General features: G+C 37.7%; 1 long non-coding RNA gene across 1 annotated transcript in view; it reads left to right on the forward strand.

Annotated features, from left to right (window-relative positions):
* Nucleotides 1-18,039, forward strand: part of LOC135220734 (uncharacterized) — a 28,513-nt gene that overhangs the window by 4,266 nt on the left and 6,208 nt on the right. The window contains exons 3-4 of the long non-coding RNA XR_010315779.1: nt 466-606; nt 1,282-1,480. This is a non-coding gene — a long non-coding RNA (uncharacterized LOC135220734). The remainder of the gene's footprint in view (nt 1-465; nt 607-1,281; nt 1,481-18,039) is intronic.

Consider the following 18,039-nt stretch of genomic DNA (forward strand, 5'->3'; position numbering starts at 1 on the left):
TTTTGCACTTTTTTTTTTTTTTTTTTTTTGCACAGGCACGATGATGCTGCCTTATTCAATTTACGCCAATTGTTATGCTGGCTTCGGAAAATTAAAAAAATGCTTGTTTTATCACCGCTGAAATTTCAGTCTATCTCGAGAAAAATCTAGCTTTGATATGAAATGCATTTCTCCAACTGAATCACCTTTTCTTGGCCCAAAGAAAGTAAATGAACACTCGATGTTGCTACAGCGATTACGCTGAATGTACTACGAGTATTTTGGATGAGCGAATTGGTGGTGCGTGACCAGTAAGCACGTGGTCAATGGCGAGCAGTGTTCGAGATAGCCCTGAGAACTGTCCCTGTGGAACATGATTCTGTTGTTCCCCTCATACGTCATGTTAACCTAGCAAATTTTTTTTCAAGAAATCACAAAATATCAAATTGGAAGTCTGCTCTTTAGCCATTTCTTCCCTTTTTCCAGATCTGATAACGACCTTCAAATTTCGTGTGTAGGTAGTACCAGGTATAAAATGGTACGCTTACGCAGCCGCCCCAGAATGGACAACTGACCGTTTACGATTTCCTTCTCTACAAAACGAGCATCGCCCTGGAAAGCACAAAGGTATTCCATTCCCTTTCATTATTCTCGATTAGTTTGTACTAGAAAAGCTACAACCGTCATGACAATAGTCATTAACACCAATCTTGTTTTCAGGTCACAGAGTACATTTACTCGGAGAGTAGGGAGTCTAGGCGGGATTTGGCGGTAAGAAAGCACAAAGGACAGATGTACGAGGGAGATGGCCCGCTCGTAGCCTTCCCCCAATCCACATCCACCAAGTAACAGAACAGTCAGACATCTCCCTGCAGTCCCCCCCCCCCCCATCTCTCCCCTTCTCTCTCAATGTGCGCAGTCACCCCTCCCAACGAACCGAGGAAGAGGTGGCGGTGCTTCCACACGAGCGTCATCGAATTTTTAGCCTAACAGTTTCCCGAATACTGACTGGGAATCTTGCCAACAGCGGTAGAATGAAATAATTTACGATGATTTTTTAAACTAACATATACTACACAGGATGTTGTTTGTTGCTGAAAGTTATTTCTTGCAGAATACTTAAATGATTAATGGAAATTAATACTTATACTTGTTTGACTCGCAGCTAATGTATTTTTGTTCAAACTATCCCTATTATTTCTTGGTAATATGTTTTTGCGTTCACTGTTCATATAACGGATATATCGGTTCTTATTTATTTAGCTTAATTGTATTTCTGTATTTGCTTTTCATGGACAACAGCCGAAAATCGACAACAGCAATCGATAAGAGAGGAAAACAGAGGCTGCGAAAATAAGAGAACGAAGAAACCGCCTCCGGAATGAAGAAGTTCAAGCTGATGTCCCGCTTGATTACCTAACTCAAGTGAACAATGTGTATCAGAGCGTCATTCATAAAAATAGAATTAATAAAGATACAACTGCGTTTGATGAGTTCCAAGGTAAGTTTTCAAATTATGTATACACACATTTATGAACATTGGTGCGAACCACAAGCTTAGGCTATGTAAGGAAACGTGCGTTGCTGTGAAGCATACTCAGTAATAAAATTGCATGCCATGATTTTGTATGCGTCATTCACAGAAACATCGAGTATTGGTGAAAACAACGTAATCCAAACTCGAAAAATTTTTAGAACTCGAAGAAAAAGTGGGGAAGCAAAATAAAGTTAACGACAAAGAAAGATATGTTTTTGTTGATGTGGGAACGCAGCTATAGTAAACAACGGAAACCTTGTACTGGTGTTCATGTTTTGGAAATGTTATCAACGGAAATGCTCTTTATAAATTTAATTTTTTGGCGGGGATGAACCGAAGGCTTGGTCCTGTAAATAAAGGACCCAGATATTTGTTAGGAACAGGCTTATTCGGACCTTTATCCAAGCTTATTCGGACTTTCATATGATTGGTCGATTCGGACCTAATATGCAGTGGCGGCTCTTGGCTATCATTCATAGGGGTGCTATTACATAATTTTTTTTCAATTCCTTGATATTAACTGCATAAACACACACATTATATAGTACACACACGCACACACACACACACACACACACACATATATATATATATATATATGACACTATAAACAATGCCGAAAACTTAATTTCTTCAAGTTGACTGATTACTAATGGATGATTACCCTAAATAAAAATTGAAACTGTAAACAAAACTAAAAAAAAAAGTTAAAATACTAAAATTCAAAGCAGTACTCTTTCGGCAGCGGAGAGACTGGCAGACGGGCTGACGGAAAATTGAGAATATGAGGTTACATAAAAATATTACTTTTATGTAAACTAAGCGTAGCAAAATAAAAATCATTAAACAAATAAAAAGAATAAAAACTTGACAACAAAAACATTAAGATAGTACAAAACTGAGTATGACAGTAAAATAAAATAACATAGGTCTATATAAAACAGATGGACTAAAGAACTCCCACCTAAAACACAGACCCATGCATACACATACACTCTCTCTCTCTCTCTCTCTCTCTCTCTCTCTGAGGAAGGCAGCAGAATCGCTGCCGAAAGCTATTTTGAATTCTGGTATGATTGACATTATTGTGGTTATTTTTTCCCCATTTATTGCAACTCGTCACTGAGTTGATTATTCTGCATTACATTACATATCATTAGTATCGTCACTGATTTGATCACTATCACTAATACTACATATTGATTAGGCTATTGATGAATTCCAAATCACACCTTCGCCCGCCAACAGCTAGGCTAACACTGCTCGATTGGGCAGTGCTCCCATCACCCTTACTACGAGCTAGCTGGCTACATTATCGCCCTTCAAGCAAAATAAGAACTGCTGAGCAACAGCAGTTCCACATATTTTTTCAATGATTTTTTTTTTATACAAACAAGAGAATGGTTATCATTTTTGAAGGATTATTGATAATCTATACTTAATTTCTCATATTCATGTATATATTCATAATTTTGTGCCTATGAAATCTATAGGGGGTGCTGCAGTTCCACCGTGCCGTGCCTGCTGACGAACCGCCACTGCTAATATGTATTTACATATGTGACATTGTTTTACAATATCGTTTCAATGTTTGTAATCCATAATCATTCCAAAGTCTATTATGAAAATATATTGGGGAAGCAATGGAAATCCACTCCTTTCACGTTTCTAGGGCCATTTATTTCGTAGTTACATATTGCTCTAATTTTTAAAATAGTTCATGTAAAAATAAACCCCAAATTCACTCAAATTCACCCGAAATAGCCCCTTTATTTACACTGGCGCATAGTATATATGTGCACATTTCTTCAGTAGCTGACCAGTTGTTATTTTCCTTTCATTATAATCCTCCCACAGTTTCATGACGCCCTTGTAGTTCCTTGACCTGCTTTCTCTGATGTCTCTTTAATTTACCCTCTTTAACAAGCTTAATTCACCTGATTCGGTATTTCCTTTGCCTCTAAGTATATTAAAGATATAAGTGAATAAGATGTGAGGTTACTTTTTTGGCTTTTTTGTTCAGCTTATGATCCCACCCCTCCACATGGTTGTTTGACCTAATACTGCGCCCAAACACAGCCCAGTTCTCCACTTTCCACGCCTGACTGCAACCACATTAGGTCAACATAATCCATAAATTCTCTAACTGGCCCAATGACGCCCACCTTGCCTGAAAGTTCATCAAAGGTTTCCCTAATATCATTGTTATAATATAAAATTATTAGTATGGGTCCAAATAGCCCAAAACAAAGGTCCGAAACAGCCGAACAAATGGTCCAAATTAGCCTAAACAATTGTCCGAATCAGCCTAGTAAATGGTCCGAATCAGCCAAGACTTAAGGTCCGATTCTGATCCGAATCAGCCAAGGTCCGAATAAACTTGCTTACATACTTTGTTAAAAATAAAATAAGCCTGCATCCTATTTGTGTATCATGCGATCAGTTAGACCTATGTGTGCCGTGGGTGTTGTCTTGGTTCTGGAATGAACCATGAATTATGGAAAGTATTCCATTCTGGTGGTTGCCTGGTTCAGGGCTTCACAACAAGCTTCCTACTCTCTCACACTTCCACCGTAGGACAAGAGCATTTGCTGGCATAAGACTGGCTTAATGTTAATCAACAAGTAGTACTATAATACCCTTGAAGCCATTGATTCCGCTATTCATGCCTTCCTCGACGTAGCCGCCATATCTGGTGACCTGTTCCTCTACTTCCCAACTCTTATTGTCCCACGCATTCAATCCTGAATAATTCTATTTTTTCCTTAATAAATCTTGGTTATATGAACTAGTGTGTGAATGGTGCTTCCGTGACTTTGTCAGGATAAATTAGTAGCTATGGCTGGTTCTTCCACTAAATCTCGATTCTTTGAGGTGGAAATTTTCATTCAACCCTTGACTTACAATTTTAGATGTTACTGTCCCGGTTGGTTGAAGAGTCTAGGGGTCCCCTCCAGTCCACTTATTCCCTTTAACACGTTACCAAACCTTGTGGTCCGCCTTTGAACAAGAACACTTGATAGCAAAAGCTAAGTCTGTCCACCAGACGCAGCCAATCTGAGTGTTCATTATCATTTCTAACTTTTTTTTGGAGACATCGCATCGTGCAAATTGCTAAAAGTGCTTCTGAAGAAACTATTTTCGAGGTTTCGTAAGTTTTTTTGTAATTCCATTAGAGAAATCTTTGTGCAATGTTCTCAAATACCAGGTACTTCCTCTTATAATTTCCTCATCGATACGATTGAGAAAGGTAGTAGTGAAATAAACATACAACGGAAGTAACACGGATTAATATGTTGTTATTATCGGCGTGACAGTTGCAAGGTCAACTCCAAACACTTTATGATACCTGTTTATTTTTAGCAGGTCAGTATAAAGGTTATAGTGCAATATTTTCCTTTTTTTTGGCCACAGGCTTACTAGACTGATACCCGTCTATCTTGTAACATTTTCACTGTTGCAAAGAGACACGACTGTAACGATAAACGAACAACGTTCAACATCCTCTCTGCAACCTCGCCCCAATAGTTAGAGACCGGAAATCGATTCCATGAGGAGGGAACACCGAATAATGTTCTAGAACCAGTCAACTGCGTAGGGTTGTAAACAAGGTGAAAAAAAAAAAAGCGCTGAGCCTGTAGTCTCCTCCCAAAGAAAGGCGTTAAAAACCAGAAGGTTAACACGTGCATGTGTGTGTGTACATTGTCAATTCTGGGAAGTAAAATAGCACAACAACCTCTAACACTTTATTTCTGTCGTACTGCGTATTTTAAAAGGATATTCACTTTTGGCCTTGGACATGCTATCAGCCACAAAACCAAAATGAACAGATTCTACCCCTCATAAACTATTAAGCCTTTTATCATTGTAATCACATGATACAACTTCCCTTGGCAAACGCACCAGAGAGAGAGAGAGAGAGAGAGGACTCCCAAAGGGAGCATCTTGGCTCCGTGTGCTTTACGTTTCTTGTAAAATGGCCTGTTTAATAATATTGAATTTGTTTTCAGCCTATAGCCATGTACAATTTTTTTCTCTTTTATTTAAAAAAAATACACTTTGAAGGTAATTTTACAATACAATACATATACAAAATATGTAATTTATGTACAACAAATATAGCTGTATTTTTTATAGCTCAACATACCTGAATTAACTATGTATAAACATAAATATACCCATACCATATACAAGTAGAGAAAAATGCATACGACAATATGTCAAGTAAACGACTATGTCCTGTAACAACTCTGCACGGATATATAAAATACATAGGAGTAGCAGTAATTATGAAAGGAAGTTAATCCTGTACTGCTGTTGGCAGTTATTTATATCAATGATGTTAATCTTAGCGGTAAAGATTGTTGCAAGCTGTTTTAAAGGACAAATGTGAAATTCACAAGATTAGATATGAAGCAAAGGTAAAAGATCCTTTTCCTCCGTTTTTAGTTTTTGTGATACGAGTATCTTTTTTTTATATTTTATTAGAGAAAATATACAATGTTTTACAACTAACAGTATTGCATGCAGAATTTGATGAACGTTGATTTACATTTGCAAGAATTTAACGAAAATGATCACGTGTACATTTTACAATTAATCTATGTATTTAAATGTTAATACTATTTACCAAGTTCTACCGAGTATAACTTGGGTGTGTGTTGGTGCGTGTATACTTGAAATGTAGCATTATTATCGCACTACCAAAGTTATCCCAGAGAATAAAGAATAATTATGGTTCCTTTTTAGAAAAATTAGTTTTTTGAAAGATCAGAACGTTATTTTAATTATATTAATTATATTTTTTCTGAAAAAATGAATAGTTTATAAAATTTTCTAATTGTAAATAATTTTCACTTTTTTATGTACAACTTTCACTATGTAAATGTACTCCTATGCACCTCATGATAATAATAAAAAGTTTTCCGTTGCTTTGCCCCTTGCCTTTTCAGCGGAAACTCCAGACTTCCTGACGTACGCTGTCTCCCAAGGGGCTAAGCCAGCCACCTTTTGATCACGCAGGTGTTCATTCCCCTTCTGAAAGAGATAGACCCGCGCGGTGAAATTGATGTACAGGGGTGGTGTTAGAAGTTGGAAAAGCTTAACAATTATTCAGCGTAAGATTAAATTGGCAAAAACGAAATATAGTATATTTTCTCTAATAAAAGATAAGAAAAAAAGTAGGCTGCTTGGAAATGTACACTCTAAAAATATTTAAATGTCAATCCGAAACGGTAGGATAAAATTATGTTCGTTATTTTTTGAAAATCAAGTCGAATTTGATAAAATTCTGTCTGTAATATTATTCAAATTGTGAAAATATTGTATATTTTCTCTTATAAAAGATAAAAAAAGAAAATTTGGTGGTAGATGATTGGGTAATCGATACTTACTGATGTGATGTGCAACTTACCTTTTTGATAACTACTTAAATATGTAATGTTCTGTTTATAAAAAGTGAGAGGTTCTGGTAAGAAGAAAAGTTAGTTAAATATATGAATAACTGTAAAACTGCTTTAATGTACTTTTCTAATAAAGAAATAAAAAATGTAATCGATTATGCAGTGAGGTGAGAGAAATGCTGTCAATGTCTGGCACAGTAAAGAAAGCAGACAGATTCCGTAATTCAGTGAAATTCTTGTAACGCGAGACACTAAGTGATGTAAACCGTTGAAGCAGTTAACAGGCCTCATGTGGCCCCTGGGGCTTCTCCATCCAGGCAGCAGAAATGATTTGTGGATGATAATATCTCTTGGCAATGATAATAGAAACTGCATGGACCGTTGCAAGTTTGCAAGAGGTTGAAGTGATGAATTTTAATATGAATGGAACTGTGAAATATTTAAAACGTGGCAGACTCGCCTAGGTATTTTGGAATCACATATGAGAGACGATAGAGTTAACAGAACCTCTGTTGAAAGATCGAATGAGATAAATGTTCGAAGGAACAGGGAAGAAATGTAGAACTAATCCTTTATATAAAGGGGGAACATTTCATATGATTGATTTATGTAGGGTACCGTGGAGAGAGAGAGAGAGAATGTATTTCAAAGACCAGTATGAGGGTAGTATGAAGGAGAGGGAAAATTTTGTGATAACGGGGTGACTCAGGATGTCTTCAGTATCTACCAATTCAGGAAGCGTGAGTGTATGTAGGCCTATAGGTGGTGATAGGCAGTGTCTGTGCGCAGGTGGATTGATCCTGAACGGATACTGTGACATTTCTATAGGAAAAGATCTTTTACACACATATATATGTATGTATGTATGCATGAACGTCCATTGGAAAGACGGATTTCATACCAGATCAAACCATCGAGCTGAAGAGAATACGATGTGTTTTTTTCCTGATGGCTGTCCAATATTCCTTTAGGACAGCACCATCCTTAAATTTACCGCGACTATTATGCGTATCTGACCTGTTGTAAATGGAGTCGGATTTGAGAGCCTGAAATCCACGTACCTACACACCTCCCTGCAATGCAGTTTTCTGTTGGCGTTTGAATTCCTGTAACGGAAAAGGGGCGAGGGCTTTCATTCCCGCCAGGTGCAACCATAGCAAGAAAAAAAAAAAAAACATGAAATACTCATCTGGACACGAACAGCGAAAGAAAATTGGACGCAAGGAAAAAAATGGCAAGCAGTGAGGGAGAAGGAGGGGTATGTACAGCTAATTAAGTTATATTTTCACCCTTTCATGCTCCACGTAAGAAAACAAAGACTAGCAAGAAATCATCCTACCGATTAATGGTGGACGTCATCGGTTGTCATAATAATGTCCTTTTAAACGCCGTAAATATAACAGCTGAAAAAAGTCCCAGTTCTTGGAAAGTGTTCGATTCAAAGCAAGGCAAAGCGAGAACGATGACTTGTATCGTCGGGAAAGACTCAAGTCGAGACGATTGTGAGCTCTCAAGGCCAGAGGGGCTAAGCCCGCCAAAGCGGCGCCTCCTGGAAAGAGGTATACCGGCAGCCATTGTCCTCTTCCTCCGAGAGTTGAATGATCGCTCCATCGGTTCATAGTTCAGAACCGGAAATGCCACCTGAGAGTAACTATGGTTCTACTGGAGGGTATCTTTCTTTTATCAATGGGCAGATAAGATAACTAAACAATAACAGCTATCTTAATGAGATAACGTATATTTTAAAAACATTCGAGATGGGAAATCGTAGTTTTCCCTGTCAAAGAAAAGCTGTTGGAAAGTGGAAAAGAATGGTTTAATTTTCCCGCTGCTTTTTTATTCCCAGACTTAAATACTCAGTACTCATGTCATAAAGCAGGCAATAGTTCATTTTTCATGGTGATTTATAAGTTAAAAGCGTGATATTTAGGGAGGATGTGTCAAAAGTGAAATACTTTGTTTCGTAAAGAATAAAAGGAAGACTGAAATGCGATCAAACTGCATTCATGAAAGCAGATTAAGAACGTCCACTTTTTATTCTCTTGAATGTTTTTCAGAAATGTTCATTTAACCTATTACGTCAAAAAGTTATTTAATGTATTATCATTTACAGAGCCACAATGAAAAACATCGATTCTATGACTCGGTCTGCTAAGGAAAATTAAAGAACAATAACAGATTATATTGCTACGATTCCGCGTAACTGAGCAACTGTTCAGGGACTCCGGATATTGTCACACGTACAACAAGAGGTCGAAGAAACCATTTCCTAACAACGCCCAGGATGCGACCCCATGGACAAAAAGTACAGCCATGCATGTGTCACAGACCAACTGCCTAAGTGGCTGCATCGAATATAATTAAATATCTGGCAACAAATGGGTCAATGCAGGCAGAACATCAGAATGGAAATAGGCCGACCTCCCGTATAGTAGATCGTATCTCACCTATATACTTTATTATTTACTCTTATTATTATTAATGTAGTTGAACGAAGAAACTGATTCACACGTCTATATACTCACGGGGGCTTCCCGAATCAATAAAGTTTAGCGAGAGGTTCATCTTGCAGCTTTATGATCGCTCCAAGAGCTTTCAAACGTCCTATGTGAAAAAGAAATCGTATTGGTGATGCACCATCCAGCCCTCTCGGCCCAGACCCGTTTCAAACCTCGATGAGAGCTCCTGTTCCTGCAGTTCTCCCTCCCTCCATCTTGTTACCATCAGCCCTCCCCGTTTCCCTAACTTTCCCTGTGGCGTTTCCGTCAGGTAGTTTTCCCACAGTAGTGAGCATCGCCCTTTAGAGGTGCCGAGTCAATACGTAACGTTCCAGAGGGAGAACCAGCGTCGGTTTTTCTTTTTTTAGCCGTTTCAAAGCAACCTCTGAACTCTCCCGGAGAGCAATTTGCAATTGCAGTTCACAGCAATAGGTAGAGTTGATGTTAGACTACATGCGTACGTAGGCTTACGTGATTCTTAGTACACAAAACACACACACACACACACACACACACACACACACATATATATATATATATATATATATATATATATATATATATATATTATATATATATATATATATATATATATATATCTATATATATAATAGATATATATTATATCTAAATTATATATATATATTATATATTATATATATATAGATTATATATATATATATACACATATATATAATCGGCCGTGAGAACCAGCATCAAGTGAGGTCTGCCTCCTCTTTTTAGCTCCATGGCAGGAAATCGTTCCGTGTAGTAAAGTCACGTCATGGATGCAGGTGCTGTGAATGCCATGACGCTATCACGCACGGACGTATATACGCACATGAGACTCATTTATCACCTTCATGTGCACCTGCGTATGATACTAGCACGCTCACGAGTTTCTCCTACAGATTTCGGAAAGACTAGGTAATATTTGGAAGGCTAATTAGTACCGTAAGTGACGATATTCCTTATTGCTTATAGGTAGCAATGGTAGGTTATTCTGAAACGTGTTTCCCCTATACATAATTTCTCAAGGGGCGGTGTACCGCTTACGGTCTGCACTGCGTGTCGCATCGTACACAAAGAATCCGGTGATTCAGATGTATTGCTAAAATTATATTAAACTCTGCGCTCTTGGGAAACTCATGTTTACTTCTTCAGTTGGAATGGGATTAAAAAAAGGACGAAATGTCACTAAGAATCATTAAAACACAGTGACATACCGGTAACCTGCTAACTAAGGATATCTGGTATCATGAGGTTGATGATGATAGATTAAGCCAGCCTATGTTGGCAAGGGCTCTTGCTCTTCAGCAGTACGTAATATCATGAGGTTTACACCAAAGGTAAACAACATAGCCATCAGATGCTCAGTCCCTCAAAGTAATTCGGACTCACGGTCTAAAGGTGATCGACAAAAGGAAACTTCTTGGTAACTGATGGATTGCCGGTCGACCACCTGCTCGTCCCTTGCCAAGAATTTCACTTGAATAGAAATAACGTATTTTCTCCCCTGGATGACTACTACTCTTCTACTTATAGTACTAGGATGAAATGTAAAGTAAATGGCGTATACTGTAAATAGATGTAATGTGTGAATATTTTATAAATACTATAAAAATAATAAATATTAAATGGCCCCCCCCCAAAAAAAAATAGTACTATGGGTTTACCGAGCACGACTATGCTGATGGCATTAGTGCAACTCTTGTTACGGGCTGCTCTATGACCAAGCGCCCGTGCTGGCATAAGGCCAGCTTAATCAATAACAACAACCGAGTCCAACATATGTCCTTCGATTCTTATTTTTTTTCTTTATCTTTTATTACAAAAATACAATTATACACCAATAATTTACATTATTTGGATAATTCTGTTATACAAAAATTATAAATATAAACTTAAATAACATTTTGTTTCAAAATCAATATAAATCAAAATCAAAACATATAGTTTAAAAATTCTTTGGTTACATACTTGTAAATATTGCTTGTATATCTATATTTAATATACATCCTTTGTGCTTTTAATTTATTTTTTAAAAGAACAATTACATTTTGGCAGCTATTGTTGTGTTTATAACACATCCACAAACAATACAAATAGCCGGTGATCAACAAAATGGCAGTGTTTTTATCAACAATTGATTTTGCTTCTATATCATAGAATAATAATTTCAAGAAACTATAATCATTTAGTTTACAGCATTTCTTAAGAACAGAATTAAACCATTTCACTATATTTTTCTTTTCTCTACAGAAGTAAAAAATATGCATTTGATACTCGTTTTCACCACATTGGTCACATTTTGAGTCTTCTTTTAATTTCAACATATGGAGCCTTTGTTTTGTTGCTAGTGACTCATGAATAGTATACCTAAACACATATTCCCTTTCCTCCACTTTAATGAATGTGCTATTAACATTTCCCCAAATATTTTTCCATTTAAGTGTGGGATAATTATTTTCCACCACTGGGGCTTCTTTCCTCTAAATGATTGAATACATTTCTTTGTTATTTATATATGGAAAGAGTTTGTTGTGATACGCTTTCCTAATATCATCTACTGCCAAAGAATAGTACTCAGGGGTAAAATATGCTATTTCTGATAAGTTATCTAGTTGTAACATACCATTCAGTCTTACAGAACAATAATACCTGGTTATCCCATTACAGTTTATTAGACTTTTTAAACAAGTTACACTGAATATTGATCTTGCCTTTTCTTCAATACTTATTATCCCTAAACCTCCTTCTAATTTTGACAAATGCAGGGTACTACGTTTCGAGTTTATTCATCTCACTGGAATTTAGTTATAATTAAATCAAATCAGTTCAGTGGTTTAACTTAAAGCGGCCTTGTGCCAGCATAGCCCTCGGCCAAAGGCAGCCTGTAAGTGCAGCAAGGTGTGAAAGTGAATAAGAGACGTTGTATGGACTTATAGATTTATTTTATAGGTCTATCAAACGAGACGGTCACATCTCGGTCTTCGGCCAGGGAGATAACGCAACCGGTGAGAGAAATCTGCGGGTGAATCTTTGTAGGTGTAGTTTGGCTTTTAAACAGCTCTTACTAAATCGGGCCAGCGTCATGGCAACCGGTGGAATTCCTCCTACGCTGAAGTACGCTGAGAGAACCAGACCTTGAAGTTAGGTTGTGCGATAGCATGGAGAGAGAGAGAGAGAGAGAGAGTACCTTCTGGATTATCCAGGTTTCTAAGATAAATACACAAAAGAGTGAGAGAGAAACTGCTGACGTTTGAAATGTTTATATCTTGATTTTAAGACAACTTCCAAAGTTCAAAAATACATTTCTTGGGATTCTATAACAAAGGTTTGCAGACGACAGCTTCATAAGTTCAAAAATACATTTGGGATTCTATAACAAAGGTGAGGTTACGATTAGATCCTAATACCTGCTTTAGTAAAGCTGTGTATACACTGTTTTGTAAGATGCATTTGAACACAAATTCCGAGCAACGAAAGCGAGTAGGGTAGATGCAAAGGGCCTAATACCAACATTCTACGAAACAACCGGGAGAAAAATAAGACTACAGCAATGGTTATTTCATATCAGTCTACAAGACTTATGGCCTAGATCACATCTGTCTTTTATTTACCCTTTCTGTAAAAACATGCAATGGTTCAGTCCATCCCAAACAAAAGTGGTTACTACAATCATTCAAAGTATGCATTATGGCTTTAATTTTCATGTTTGTTACCGTATTGTTTTTCAGACGCCTTAAGCTTAACTATCCCGTTTGAGTTATCATGGTGGCTTCCCCAAGGCTATTTCGACTGCTGGCATAAGGGTACCGAAATCTCTTAATAACAAATCATATAAGGTTAGGCGCACCCACGTGGATACCATCCTGCTTAATAAATTAGAATATCCACGCGCCTGCTCTGGAATAGCTAAAATCGGACGAACATAAAGGGTTTTCATGCATGGGGTATCATTTGTTGTGCCACTGGCTTACTTGAAGGCAGGTGGCAGTTGGTCGAGATGAAGCTGCCCTTATGACAGCGCAGACCCACACTTTATATGAGGCTTGGTGCGGATATGTACTAGGCTCTGTCCAACCAACAAAGAAACCAAGACGTCAAGGCCAGATGCTTTGTTCCTTGAGAATGCCAGTCAAGTCTTTCCAGATATGCAGCTATCTGGAATGTGTATCAGCTGAAGAAATACCGAAGTTTCTGGAGTCTGGAGACTGAAGAAAAGATGAATCTCAGTCATATATTAATTGAAAATAATAGAGAACTGTTAGGTCTATCAACATGAATATCATTCTAAAATGAACGCTGAAAAATACTATATTATAAGAAGATAAAGTGACTATTTTATGAGTCGGTCTACGGTTCGATAATAATCCGACATATGTTAACAGCCGATGGATAATCAATAGAATAGCCGATGGAGAATCAATAAACATATGCCATTTTGAGCCTCATGTTTATACACACTTTCGAAGTACGTAATAAACTAGCTAAAATGAATGTTGCCGAGCAAAATTGAGAGGACAATTGAAAGTCAAGATGTATTGGAGATGCTTGCTTTCAATTTACATGAAATAACAGTATTGTTTCTGGATTTACCAATATACTAATGTTCGTAGGCGTGTTATATACAAAAGCACCAGGCATTATATATACATATACATGGTAGATGTGTCGCACTGTTGAGCTGGAAGATTTGAGTAATAACATCCGGAACTATCAGAACTATCACACCCATTGCGGTCATTCCTTGGTGGTTTTATGCATAATAAGCTTATAATGCATGTAAAAGTACTGCATAGACAATAGAACGGCAAAAGGCTGAGGGACATTTTTCAGTTGAGTAGACCGAAGTCGATTCAAAGTTGCAAAAAGAGAAATATGAAATACATTTCTGAAGAATGGACTAATGGGTAATAATAAACTAAAGACTAAGCAAATAATCACAGTAAACCATGAGCTACCCGGATGGAGGAGGGGGGCGGAGGAGGAGGAAGAGGAAGGGAGGCGACTGTTTCCCCAAGTCAAACCCACGAGCCGAAAACGTTCGTGCGTAGACGTGTCTTCGTTCACGGATTTGCCCGCGTAATGGCAGCGGACTCAACCTCGATATTAAAGAGCTGACCGATTTGTTACTGATGTATAGCAACTAAATCAAACTTATTGGCGGGAGATTTGAGATATATCATGGTGGTGTAAAATGCACATTACTAAATTTTCTTAAATGGAAATACTCCATATTACTAAAGATCGCTTGCCGACATCAAGGCCATCCTCAGGACCTATCACCGCGCAGCTGTGGAGAGAGAGAGAGAGAATATTGTGTATAAAGAGCAGCCGGAGATGCTGGTACAGTATTGCCCTTTTCATCTCGATTTCCATAATAAAAGTTTCAGGCTTCCCATTAAAGGTAACAGAATCAGACTGGCAATATTTTTTAGGCCAAATTGAATCATGTCACTCGAGAGCGGGAAACTCGACGAGAGGATGTATTTTATATGACTTAATTTATGAACCAGGATAAATGCTGCCTGGCAACTTCTCAACGAGGACGACTCTTCAGTCCATGGTCTTCTTTGGAACATTGTTACGGACACGTAAATTTCACTCTTTTTGAGATCACAGACATTATGGTTTACGAGAGTACAATTGAATTATCTGGATGTCGAATGTTACTTAGATACCTAGATTTGCGAAACTAGATGGCCAAATGTTAAACAAATATATTTTTGTTGTGTGTGTATTTAACATTAGGCCGTTTTCTCGACAACTGAGCAAGAGAATCTGAACTTATGAAGATGAAAGTTTATTGTCTTTACGATTAAATGTGGTGCCAAGGCGTTATTCCATAGACCGAACTTATTAACATTTAAATTAACGGGATTATGTTAAAATTCAACTTCATTCTAATAGTCTATGTCTGGACGTGTGGAAAATTCAATATCTTAGGTTCGCTGCATATTGGATGTCGTATTCTATTAATCTAGTTAATGGGACCAATAGAATTCCCGTAAACGTGAATCAAGAGTTTCAATTGTTCTATTTATGCTTGAATGAGAAACCTCTGTTCTTAGAAGGCGAGGAACATGTTGGAAGTAAGAGAATTATATTGCAGTTTCAAAAATCGCTAAAACGCGGGACATGAGTCTATCGTCGAACGCTTAACCTTCCTTCCTGACTTTATAAGAGACACCGGGAATGTGCATCCGTTTGTGCAAGAACGGGCACATTTATAGGTCTTTGTTTCAGTTCTGTTTGTGATAGTTTGGAGTCTTCCTGGTATTGTAAGCCTAACAGACTTCGTTATTCGAGCGTTCTCGTGTCTAAAAAGCCAGGTATTGCCTGATCCTGTGCTTGATATAGTTACTACATCGGTTAAGACCACGCAGTTGAACTGGCTGCGAGGCAAACTTTTTTCTTTTATTAGAAAAATACATTAATGCAGATTTACAGTTATTTCATAGTATTTACATAATTTTACAATGGTCATTTTCTTCCTACCAGGACTTACTTTCATAAAAGGAATATTGCATATTTAAGCAGTTATCAGGAAAGTAACTTTTACATTTACATCTGTAAGTTTTCATATATATATATATATATATATATATATATATATATATATATATATATATATATATGTTACTGAACACTAGGCTTTTAATTATTATTTTTCAAAACACCATACTAACTGTACTATTACTTACGAATTTACACTGGCTACTCAAAACCAGAAATTGTGCACTCTTTTGTGGGAATGTTATCTACTCTTTCTTTCCATTTGTTTTCTAATAGCATCTGTCGTAACAAAATTTTACTCTTAACAAAGGCATCTGTTTCCTCTTTTGTGTAATGTTTCTTGTTGCTGACCCAAAGAGCTTATACCCTACATCAATTTGCAGCCCTGTAGCCCCAGTAGTTTTTAAGATCTGGGGACGGGCGGACAAAGCCGAACAATAGGTAGTTTTCTTTCACAGAAAACTAAAGGCATCGATAGTGTAAGAAAAGTACACCTTATCTTCTGAAATTTCCCATATTCGAGAAAAACAAACTTAGCGTATAGTATTATATATCGAATCAAACCAGTTTATTTTTTTCAGTGATTTAACCTAGTTTGTTTTTTTAATGACACCTGACGTTGGCATGACTGTGAGACTCATATTTAGATCAGAGGACAGTGAGTCAGGTCAGGTGGAGGAGGGAGTGACAAATGGATGATTACGTTATCGACATTCCTGTAAAAGCCAAAAAGATGAGAAGCGACACATTAAAAAAAAAAGTGGCGTTAGTTTAAAAGGTCAGGTGCTGATCACTTCTTTGAGGATGAAAGACTTCTGCCCACGTGATGTTTGCAACTGCCGAATATGGTTTTTGTTGAGCAATTAAAATCAAAGTCGTATTATAATGAAAAGAATACGAACAGATTAATTAAAAGAAATAACAATGCCATCCAGCAGACAAAAGAAGAAAGTCACTATGGGAGAATTTCTGATATGAGTCTAAACTGGTGAAAGATACAATGTTTGGAAGGAATGTGTGGTGAATTTCTAGACCGATACTGCAGGAAAGTTGCGCACATATTCTGAAGCTGTGCTAGGTCACGGCGCGGCGTCCTCGGTTAAGGTTCGTTAAAGAGGTATCCAAGTTGAACTTTGTCTTTGATCTGCTTTTAAGCTGGCATCGACCGGCGGTAGCTGTAGCTTGCGCCACTCCTCTGCGCCATTCAGGAGCGTAGTCATTTGCTATGACTGAGTGGGTGTTGGTTATAATACCCCGATTTCCCCCACAACTCTCCTCTTTCCTAAGCCTTCGGATGCTTTCAACGCAAACAAACCTGGCAAGCCTCTCGCTAAAGACCGAAATACAATTTACCGAAATGTTCCCCGAGGGCTTGCTGCTCGCCTGATCCGCTGACTTATTAATTGAATGTTATACCTCGATCGAGGCATTTTAGCGCCTCAGTGGCGTGATCGGTATGGTCTTGGCCTGCCACCTCGCTGGCCGCGAGTTCGATTCTCGGGCAATCCACTGAGGGGTTAGATATGTGTATTTATGGTGATAGAAGTTCACTCTCGACGTGGTTCGGAAGTCACGTAAAGCGGTTAAGGTCCCGTTGCTGAATTACCACTGGTTCCATGCAACGTAAAAACGCCGTACAAACAAACAATCGATCAAGGCTTTTCGCCGCGATTTGATTTAAATAAGGCGTTAAAATATCAAAGGTCAGCTACTCCATTATTCTCAACAGCTGCGAAGGAAATTATAACTTTAGAAAAAAAAATAAATGTATGTGTACAATCACCTAGTTAATTTTCATAGTCAACACTGGGCAAACTAAAGTCCCGGTTGCCATGACAGCACGCTACAAGGCGCCGTCCTGTTTATGAAACCGCTTGGAAATTAATCTACTAAGGCGACTGAATGTTTCTTCCAACCCTTTTGTAAAGGCCGGTAAACATAGAAAGAGTCATGCCATGTGGATGTAATCTTCTAGACCTATTCAGAAGCATACCATTTTCAGAGAGTTAAATCGATCACATCCTTTAGACTTTGAGGCACTCTTCTCAGAAAAAAATGAAATTGTTTGAATAGCTTAAAGTAATTTAAGTCTTGGAATATG

This window comes from Macrobrachium nipponense, chromosome 20 (assembly GCF_015104395.2).
Source record: "Macrobrachium nipponense isolate FS-2020 chromosome 20, ASM1510439v2, whole genome shotgun sequence".
Taxonomy (NCBI): domain Eukaryota; kingdom Metazoa; phylum Arthropoda; class Malacostraca; order Decapoda; family Palaemonidae; genus Macrobrachium; species Macrobrachium nipponense.